We start from the raw sequence: 11,599 nt of genomic DNA, 5'->3' as shown, positions 1-11,599 counted from the left end.
TAGACTATTCCTAAAAAAATTATGTAATATATACTAGCCAAGTTTTTCATTCCCATTACATTTTTTTAAATTTCTTATTCACTCTAAACCAGTTATTTTTATTGATTGTGGATATTGACTTTTTGCATTTATTTTGATCCCAATAATTCTTCTCTTCTGACATCATCTCTATGATTCTGTTCTTGCAGTAGTTTACTAGTAGACCCGGCATCAATATTTATAAATTAATTTCTTTAATTCATTATTTACTACACTGGCGTTAAGTTGTGCCCTTGTTTCCCATTAGAAAATCTATTGTTTAAAATACACATAGTAGAGGTCTTTGTGGGCTTTAAATATATATATATATATATATATATATATTTAAATATATATATATATATATATATATATATATATATATATATATATACAGTTTTTCACATCAGAACTTATTCAGCAAGGTGGAATAGCCTTGAAAAGTACCAGGACAAGAAATCTGATTAGGCCAGAGGGTTGGAAAGAACATGGCAAATGCGGACAAAGAAGGGGTACAATTGGTTTAAAATGGGCATGGACCTATCATTGATCTAGATAGAGAATAAAATCCAGAGTCTAAGTAATCACAATCAGGTTTTCAGTAGATCAGTAATTTAACCAAAAATGCTTTGGCTGCAATTGACAAAAATCCTACTCGATCTAAGTTTAAAAAAAAAACAAAGTGCTGACATAAACACAGTGTTACTGGCTTCAGGATTGTATAGAACCAGGGGTTCAAGTGATGTCTCTAGTTTCCTCATCCCCTAGGTGATTGGTGGGCAGGAAGGCATTGGCAGTCCAAGAACTCCCTCAGAAGAAAGAGAAACCCTTTAGAGAGCTCAGAGTAACATGTCTCACTGAGATCCATCCTGAATCATGAGCCTTTTTCTGAAACAAGTGTAGTGCATGTAAAGTGAATAGTGTAGCATCAGCCTTACCTCAAACTGTATGACATGCCTTTCCCCACAAGGAATAAGTGGCTTTGTTACCTGAAGAGGGTAAGGGCACCAGGCAGGGAAAACAAACCTCTGGCCAAAGTCAAGATGGCTATGACCAAGCTGGAGGAAGTAGGAACCAATCCCATAAACATACATAACTTCTAGTGGTGGGGGGCAGAGACAAATGCTGGCTATGAAGGGCCAGACCAAAATAAGAAGGAGGGCTTGGCTAATATCTCTAGAACCCAAAGTCAGAGGAATTGGCTAACAGGGGTCAGAATAGTGGCAGAAGTCTGTGCAATGGATATGGAAATAACTGTGAAATTGACACTGATAATGAACCAGTATCTTTGGAGGCATGGGCTCCTCTTGCACTTCCTTCTTGATGTCTGAGTTGATAAGTATGGATTGAAACAAAGTGCAGGAGGAATTAATTGCAGGCCAAGCAAGTAGAGGTACAGTCCTCAAATGCAGAAAGTCATAAGCCTCCTTTAACTTGTATCTGCCTTTTCTAATTATTTGGTTACAGCCAAGGAATTAGATGAACCTGTCAGATAAGCAAATACTGTACCATTGCTCAAAATGTCAGTTTTCATTTCCTTCTTTCTTTTTTTCCCCCCCAAACTGATGTTTTCTGTAGAGGAGTTTGTTCTGTAAAAGTCCATATATCCCCACCTAGTTAAGAAGCCTATATTCTTTTTTTAAATTTTTATTTAAATTTCAGTTAGTTAAAACAGTTTAATATTAGTTTCAGGTGTACAATATAGGGATTCAACACTTCCATATAACACCTCGTGCTCATCACAGCAAGTGTGCTCCTTAATCCCCATCAGCAGTTTAACCCATCGTCCCTGCCTGCATCCCCCGTGGTAACCATCAGTTTGTTCTCTATAGTTAAGAGTCTGTTTCTTGAAGAAACCTATATTCTTGCATCAACTTTTAAACATTCATTTTGCACCTTGTTTATGTCTTACTTTCTCTTGTTCCTGTTTTTCTAGGCAATACTGATTATTGCAGCCCTGCGAATCACTGGTTGAGAGCCCTTAGCCAAGTTCCTGGAGTTCTCCACGTATCAGTACCCTCATCTGTAAAATGGAAATCATGTCCGTGGCCTTCGCATAAAGTGCCTTGAGGATTTAAGAAGCTGATCTAGGTAAAGCATTCATCACAGAGCTTGGCCATTAGTAAACACATATTCCATTTCTTTTCTGCATAGGAAAGAGTGACAAAATCACTCACAGTCTATTTTTCCATGCAGTGGCTGACTGAATTACTATACACTGAATTGGAATCATATGAAGACAAAGTCTCAGCCGAAAACAAAATTCTGATAAACCGATGGGTCAGTGACTCCCATGTTATTTATTTTCATGAGTTCATAAATGAGGGAAGCCTAATCCTTTGGGGGGAAGTCTCTCAGAAAAAGACAAGGAGAGAGACAGAAGAATCAGGAATAACAACATGGTGACTTTTCTCAGCTGGGCCCTATATTCCAGGACTAAGTCCGTGGAAGAAGGAGAAATAGTTTAAATGAGATTTCTTCGTAAGGGACTTTGTGAGACTCATGCACAGACAATGTTATTTCTAGGGCCCAAATGACAAAAGTGCCACACAGAGTTGGAGACCTGAGCTTTCTACTAACCTTTGCACGATATGCACTCTGGCTGAAAATTGAAAGGCGATAGTTTCTGTGAAGATGCAGCAACTTGAGGAGCAGAAGACCACAGTCAAGGGAGTGCTACTTAAAGTGTGGTCTACCTTTGGTTCCCAGTCCATGAACTATTAATAGATTAATACAGAGACTGAAAGTAAGCATTCAGAAACTCATATAGCTCTTTGACATCGCTGTGACATTCTAGAATATGTTATTTCTCTGGAAATTCTTTTTCATTGTATTTTACAAATGTATTGGCTTTGTGTCAGATTATAGGAGAAAACTCTTCTTCCAGCACAGGTAGTGTGAGAAAAACTGCTCTAGGGAATGTTGTGTGTATTACTGTAGATCACTGTCAGCTCTGGAGGGGGCAAGTCACCTCCCTTAGGTGGGTTTGGGTAGTGAACATCACTGAACACTGAAGTGGGAAAGCTTAAATGAATTGATCTTTGAACATATGTGTGCTGCACACAAGGGTTTTGGTTACTTACTGTGTGCAAACAGAAGTAAAATACGTATTTTTCCTCACTGTGTATGTGATACCCACTAGACTTTGAGAAAGAACTGGGAGAGGTTTTGTCCTGGGAATTGATATCCTGCATCATGATGTGGGAAGCAATGAATCCATAAAATTTGGGTTATTAATATCACTGTTAGATCATATGGTCCTGCCTAGAAACTTTTGGGTTAATGTATTATTTTCTATATATGTCCTTTAATAGTAAAATAAGTAATAGTTAAACTGATTGTTACAGGAGAAGTGGAAACAAAACAAAACATGATAGTTGCTCAGTCATGCCAATGAGCAAAGGGTAATCTAAGCACCTCAGTAGGTCCAAAGGAAAATTTGAAAAGGAGGAAATCCGTTAGTGCTGAGGAAGAAGGACATCAGGAAAGAGCTCTGGTTATGTTTATTTGAGGATACAAACCAGATCTGAGAAAAGAAACCAGAGACCAGAAATAATTTATATATTTCTGTCAATTAACTGTCTTCAAGTACACAGGGAAGGGGATTGCAACTAGAAGGATAGGTTTTCACAAGCTAGAGAAAGAAGATTCTGGGTCAGAAGTAGGCACGACTTGGGAACTTAGATCCTGGTATCCAAAATACGCAAATCTTAAACATTGAATTAAGTGCTCTTCCTACATGAGATGGCAATTTCACAGAAGTATCAAGCGCTTTCAAAGTAAACAGAGAGAAGAAATGAATTCTGACTTGGTGGACTCAAGAATTCCATTGTATGATGGTAAATATCATGTGCATTGAAGGATTAAAACAAGATTTTCAACAGACTGAGTTGAGTTGGTGGGAAAGAGAGTATTCCACACATTACTGACCTTGTAACCTTGAGTGAGCTAGTTCAACTCTTTGTGCCACAGTTTCTGTATCTCGAGGAGATGGCTACTGATAGTGATTCTATAGGTTTAGTGACAGAAAGAAGGGAGTAGATAGTGAGAAAGTAAAAATTTGTCCTGCTGGTGATCATGTGTTGTTCGCAGAACATCAATGATATTTGCAATGAGAAGCGATGAGGTCAAGAGAACAAAATAATTTCAACAGGACACACACAAGGCCACATTTAGCCATGCAATAATTAAAATCCTCTCTTTCTGAGTGACTGCTGCTTTTCACCAATGACATTCTAGGTCTCCTTTTTTCTTCCCTCCAGAAAAAGACCATGTAGATATCTGATGGCTAGACTGGTCCTCACAAACACACCTCACCAGCACAATCTCTGTAAAAAAACTCTCTTAACACTGAGATGCATCCAGGGTATCTGAGGAGTGCGTTTCCCCCTCGCTGCAGCAAACCCAGTAGACCTTTTTTTTTTTTTTTTCCTACAAGGTGTTCCACTGGCCTTTGGTGGTATTTAACACTAGAAATCATTACAACAGAGGATGCAAGGAATAGAAATACTGCAGGGGGACATGGGACATGTAAGAAGGCCAACCAGTATTCTTCTATTTCACAAATGAAAAAGCCAGAGTGGAGTTAGTAAAGTCACTTTCTTCAGGACCCAGAATACCACTTAGGTGGTAAATCTGAGGATTAACCAAGTATCCAGATCTGGCGTTTGACATTATTGTAAAGTTTTTGTCAAGAGACTCAATTTGGGGAGAATAATGGAAGAGATGATAAAAGACCAGAGTGGACAACAACAAATCCTAAAAATGGCAAAGCATCAGTAAACACGGGATGGCTGGCCAGGCTGCTCATCTAAATCTATTACTCTATCGTTACCATGCTAACATTTACCCCAGTCACTCCATAGTTTCTCAACTATACTCAGTGGAAGATGACCTCACTTCATGAAGTCACTCTTCTGGAAAGGGTACTTGCAGGGCCACAGAACTGGATCATCTAGCACTTTATCCTCCTCCTCATATACAAGAGGAGAGAGAAGTCTAAGTAGTTAGTGGGGAAGCCAAAAGTACAGGTTTCCTTACTATATAATACTCTTCCATGAGAAAAAGTGTTTAAATTAGCTCTTGTGATGCAGAAATTGCAACATTCTCTTCATTCACAAACATGTATTCTGCCTTCCTACAGTGGCAGTGTGTACTTCTGCCAAAAGTAGACCAAAACAGACAATAATTCATAAAACCTTACTTGCAGACCCTGTGTCTTAAGCCATTTAGCTTTTTTCAATAGCTTCATCATACCATTTTAAACTCTTTAAGTATTCTGTAACTTCTCATATCTTAAGGAAAATACCACACTCTTCACTCAGCTGTTTTCTCTTCAATTAATAATTTTAAAAATCAAGTAAAGTTATCGTATTTTTACTTGATTTATTTAGATTATTTAATCACTTTCTTTAAGTTTTAAAATATTTTAGTATATCTACTAGGAGCACTTTATTTTGACTATCTTTGCTCTCCTTCTCAAGTTATGTTGACTTCTCTATGCACATCCCTTTTATTAGTTCCTTGACCTTTCCTGCTTTTCTCATTGTCCCTCATAGTTCATCTGTGAATGTTTCCACTCACCATTTCTCTAGTTATATGACGGTGTAGACTGTATATATTTTTTTTACCCTCTTCAATAACTCCAGTAATGAAATCTAGTAATCTGCTAAATGAAATGCAGTACTCGGAGCACCTGGGTGGCTCAGTCGTTAAGCGTCTGCTTCGGCTCAGGTCATGATCCCAGGGTCCTGGGATCGAGCCCCTTGTCGGGTTCCCTGCTCAGTGGGGAGCCTGCTTCTTCCTCTCCCACTCCCTCTTGCTTGTGTTCCCTCTCTTGCTGTGTCTCTCTCTGTCAAATAAATAAATAAAATCTTAAAAAAAAAAAAAAAAAAAAGAAATGCAGTACTCCTCACCCCTTCAGTTTATGTGGTAGGTGTTGACTTTAACTCACACAGTTATAAATAAAATCTACTGAAGCCAAATAATATCCTCCCAGGTATTCTCTCCCAGTTTTATTACAATATTAATCTCTTTTTTGTATTTATCCTAAATTGTATAGCTGTAAAGCAGGGATGGCAAATACTTGGCAACAGGAGATAGCCCTCCTTTCCTATTGTAGTACTTATAACAAGGCTCTTAAGAAAATCCTGCAGCATCTTCCCTAACTTTCAATCAACCTTCAACCTACTTCTCAGAAGTCACAAAGTTCAGCTCTTTCAGATGTTTCTTCTGATATTTTCCTTTGTATTTTTAAATAATACATGCTTACTGACATGAGTTTTTAGCTGTGATGATTTAGCTCTCTTAAACAGCTCCTCATGTATGTGCATATTCTTCCTCCCGTCCACCATGCTGTGGTTATGTCATAATGTGTGCTTCTACCAATGCTGAGTGTTGAACTCTTATGCGTATACAATTTTAATTCATAGCTAAGCCATATATTTTACTATAATTGTACTTTTTTGCACAACTCTTTTTTTGTACAATTAATATTGATCCTCTTTCTTGTTTGCTTAGTTTTCATGGTGAGAACATCACCAATATACTCCCAAACTCTGCCCACAGGAAAAAAAAATTCCCTGTCAATAAGTTTAAATACTTGCCTAATCTTTCAATTTTATCTTCTAATTAGATACATCCCTCCTTAAGCCTTCTGTTCTGTATTTACGGGTTGCTCTGTAAGCCTGACACACGTCGGTCATCTTGAGATTTCCTATCCCTGTGAGTCTAGGGCTTCTTTTCAATATTCATCTTTAAACACTCTGATTTCTATTTTTTTATTAACTTGTTCATTTTGCTGGCCTATCTTTCCCTTGTTTTTTGAGAAATTTTACAAAGACGTTAAGTTTGAGATCTTGCACTTATAAAGAACTCTTTCATCTACCTTCAGACTTGGTTGTTAGCTGGTGGATTCTAGTTGGAAATCATACTCCCTTAGAATTGTGGAAGGATTATATGGCAATGACATGCACAGTTTCATTTTCTTCTGGGCCTCTGCATTTAGGAGGGGCCATGCCTGGGATTAAGTGGTGTATGCCCTTTTCATCCCTGGCCCCTTCAACCTCTCAGGGGTTGCTACTCTCCCTCTATTCCCTTAGATTGTGGCTGATGGGGGGGGGGGCTGTCCAGTGCAGAATTCTGAGTCCCTAAATGATGGCAGAGGCACTACATGATCAGACCTAGGCTCCTGAGTACGACCATCCCAGGTAGGGCTGAGTCAGGAAAGAGAATTCAAAATTCCTCTGTTGAGCCACTGGCATGAGAGTTGTTTGTTACAGAAATCAGTCTATCTTGACTAATACACCCATTCCATCGTCTTCTAGCTCCAAGATTTATTGGTAAGAGGTCTAATGCGACTCTGGTACTGGTGTTTTGTATAAGACCTAATTGGTTTTCATTTTTTCCTTTGCTACATATTTTTTATGGCTCTTTTATATTCCTTACTCTAGGCAATCTGTGGGCCAGTTCATTTGAAGGTTAGTGTCTTTCAACTCATGCTTTTTCTTTGTTTTCTCTCACATCTCTTTGTGTGCACTATTTATTAGATGTTAGACTTCCTAGAATGATTTTTTTGTTTATCTTTTCTTTGCAATTTTTATATCTCTTAGTTTTTGTTCGATACCTTGCAAGATATCCTCAAATTTATCTTCCACACTTTTGACTGCATTTAAGATTTAGGTCATATTTTTATTTTTCCATAATTTCTTTTTGCCTCTGAATTTTACTTTTTAAACTATCTCCTCTTCTTATTTCTCAGGGTTTATTTTTTCAAAACCTGACTCTTTTACTTACGATAAAAGCCAAATTATTTACATTTTTCCGAGGTCCTTGTAAGACCTCATGCTATCTGACCATCTTCTCTCTCTGACCTCATGTCCCATTGGCATTCCTGTGCTCACTGTATTTCATCTGTACTGCCTTCCTTAGTGTTCCTTGAAACCTCCACTCACGTTCCTACCTGAATTCTTTGCATTTGCCATTTCCTCTCCCCCCAGAAATCCACAAGTCGCTTCTTCATGTTCAGTAGGACTTTATTCAAATATCACTTTCTCATAGAAGCTTTTCAAAGCAAACTAATTTAAAATTATACCTTCCACACCCCAGTTTCCCTTCTCTGCTTTATTGTTCTCCATAGCACTTGTTAATTTTTACTTATTATCTTATTCATAGTCTTATTGTCCCCAGTAGAATACAAGTTCTAATAGGATAATTTTTGTTTTTGTTTTTTTAACTGCTAGCTCTCTAGTTTACAGAATTTTCTTGGAAAATATTGGTAGTTATCAAATATTTCTGAATGGATCTTGAAATCATATCTGTCTCTAATGCACATTAGGAAAGCTATAAGTTAAAACAAAGCAAATAAACAAAAAGCTGTTTTGCTGAAAAACCTGCAAACCTTAAGGAGAACAATCAGTCTCTCTTTAGGACTCCTTCAACAGAGATAACACAAATTCTTTCCCATAACATTTTCTAGCTCTAAAGTTTGTTTATTTTGATCCTTATCTTCCAACACTGACTTTCTGCAGTCATCCTCAAGAGTACAGTGTCATCTGACCTAGCATAGCATTCAGTCTTCCTTTGTTGTTGAGATGGCCTATCAAGAGATTAGCAAAATATTTCTCTCTTCATCCTTTTATTTTTGCTACTCTTTACATCCCTTTAATCATAAAATTTTCCCTTTTTCTTTTGTCTTGCAGTTCTTTCTCAGTTATTCAGTCTTCATTCATGAGTGTTTATTGTTTAACAAATTCTGAGTTAGAAATTGTGGGAGGAAGGAGTGGAAATACAGAAGCAGCCAAAGAGACAATGTTTATTTCTTATGTTCCTTTCCTTGACTAGGTTTTTTGTTTGTTTCGTTGTTTTTTTTTTTTTAACAATCAGCCTAACTTCTCTGTGTCTAGAGGAATTTATTTATATTGTTGTTTTGTGTATTTGATTTCATTTACCTGTTTTGCTGTAACTATAGACAATTGAATTAAATATTTCCTTTTACATGTATGTTGCAAAACAGAGTTTTCTTAATTATGTAATATTACCTTCATTTCCCTGAGGTGTTAAGTAGGACAAGACTGGAACATGTGTAAAGGTCATGTGGTATCAGGGCAATGCACATTTTTGGAATTGAGGAAAGACCGCTGCCGTGAAAACTGTGGTGTGTGACCTTGATCTCCGTTCAAGAGCAATCTTGTCCAGTTTCTGAGAAGGGTGTCAGAAGACTGGCTATATCTGTCAGCCCTTTTAGGGATTGCCTCATCTGTAGGAAGCCATCTTGACCAAGGCCAAATTCTTTCCTTGGATAGCCTGCATCCAATGACTGATGTGTGAGTTTAAAGGTCTGTTTGTTTTGGTCCAACTCAAGACAATTCTGAAGAATCTTGGAGTCAAGACAATTCTGAAGGGTCATGGAGTCAGTGAAAACTGCCATTGAGCCTGCATTATATCTTGACTTCTCCTGCCCAATCTCACTTACTTCCCATTCCTTCCACAGTTTTTGATACAGAAATGCACAGAAGGCTTCAGAAATATTCAGCTGAGAGATATAACATAAACTGAGAAGTTGGAGGTATATCAGGAAAAGCTTCCATAAGGAAGAGATGCTTGATTTAAACACTTAAGATTTAGAATACTAGTCGGATGTCATTAGTCAGAGCAGGTTATGCTGTGCTGTGGTAACAAACTGTCTCAGTGCAATAAAGTTGTATTTCTTTTTCACGTTACATTATGATGTGGGGTGATGGCTCTTCAGGACAACTCTCCTCTGAGGAATCTAGTTTCGTTCAATAATGTGGCTTCACTGTTTGAGAATCCATCCTTTCTAGCTGTGCAAGTGGGGAAGAACAAGAAAGATAGGGCAGTGTGTTTTCACCTAGACTTGAAAGTTGTGTATGTCACTTTGACCAACATTCTTTGTCCTAAACTAGTCACATGATCCAATCCTCATGCAGAAGAGGAGGCTGAGAAATATTTGGAAGGAAGAGGAAATGGAATTGAGGAGTGAATAGCCATTCTCTGCAACATGGTTGTAAAAGTGTAAAGTATCTCCAATGGAAGGAAAAACATGTACAAACACACAGTGTTAAGAGACAGTATGGCACATATAGCATAAGATGAGGTAAGGAGGGACAGGGAACGAGGTTAAAGAGATAATATAAGTTCAGCTCATTAAGGAAATTGGCATACTAAAGGGTTTTGACCTTATCCTAGACATAAGATTTTCCATTAAATATTTGACACAAGAGATTATGTGATCATTGTGATTTTTGTTAGTAAGATTGCTCCATGCCTTTTTGAGGACAGAGTGGGAAAAGACAGGACAGGTCAGCAAGCCTGGAGGCAGAGAAGTTAATAACAGTATATAATAGCTTTCTATCATATACTTTGTTACCTGATATTAAATATGCAGCTAGATATCCAGCTAGGTTTTTTAATGGACACATTAAGCCATCCTATAACTTGTATTATATACAGAGACATGGTGTAGAACTACTTTAACCTGTCAATTCATGATTTCTCCCATTGGAATGATTTGTTACATACTGAACTCGATCAGTTGGTTTAAGTTCAGCTTCATAAAAAATAATCATAGGTAACAATGACTTAAATAAGGCAGATGTCTATTTCTCCCTTACATGAAATAATTCTGTAGATTATTACAGCACTGGCATGATGGTTCTATAGGTATCGGGAACCTATAGATATTGGGAACCTTCTTCCATGCTTTCAAGAAGACTTCTTGGAAGTTCCATATCACATATCCACTTATACCTCAGTGACCAGACTTACTCACTTACTCAAACCTAGTTGAGAGGGAAGTTGGTCCTTTAGTTGTGTGGCTGTGTGCCCAGCAAATTCAAAACTATTTTAATCTGTGGGGTGCCTGGGTGGCTCAGTCATTAAATGTCTGCCTTTGGCTCAGGTCATGATCCCAGGGTCCTAGGATCGAGCCCCACATCAGGCTCCCTGCTCGGCGGGAAGCCAGCTTCTCCTTCTCCCACTCCCCCTGCTTGTGTTCCTGCTCTCGTTAACTCTCTCTCGCTGTCAAATAAATAAATAAAATCTTAAAAAAAAATTTTTTTTAATTTGTTAGAGAATTGGAAAAGGATATTTGACTGGCATCCAGAAGTCTCTACCACTACCTTCTCAAGTTACTAGCATTACCCTTTCAAGTTTATTTCACTCACTACCCACTATTACAGTGTCTCTTTATAAAAAGTCATATCCCATTTATTGTTTTACTAGGGAATACTAATTTTAGGAAAGAAACCATCTCCTTGACTCGTGTTTCCATATGGAGAGCCCTCCCCACATGGCCTCTCTTCACACCATTCCCACTCTTTGGGGAAGGAATGAATTGCTAATTGTCCAAGTTTCTTTTTTGGACAGAGCTAATCTAAAAAGAAAATGAAAACCCTGGAGATTAGCATTCTCTTCTCTTCTCTCTGCCTGAGATCAACATGAAGCAAGGATCTTATGTGGATCTGCTCCTTAGACCCTTGAGTAGGCTATCCCATGGTCTATCCCATAGTCTACTTGGAGATGGGGTTAATGATGGTGGGGGACATTTGCCAACACATTTGGG

Source organism: Halichoerus grypus, chromosome 3, assembly GCF_964656455.1.
Source record: "Halichoerus grypus chromosome 3, mHalGry1.hap1.1, whole genome shotgun sequence".
Lineage (NCBI taxonomy): Eukaryota > Metazoa > Chordata > Mammalia > Carnivora > Phocidae > Halichoerus > Halichoerus grypus.
Note: the sequence above shows the minus strand (reverse complement) of the source record.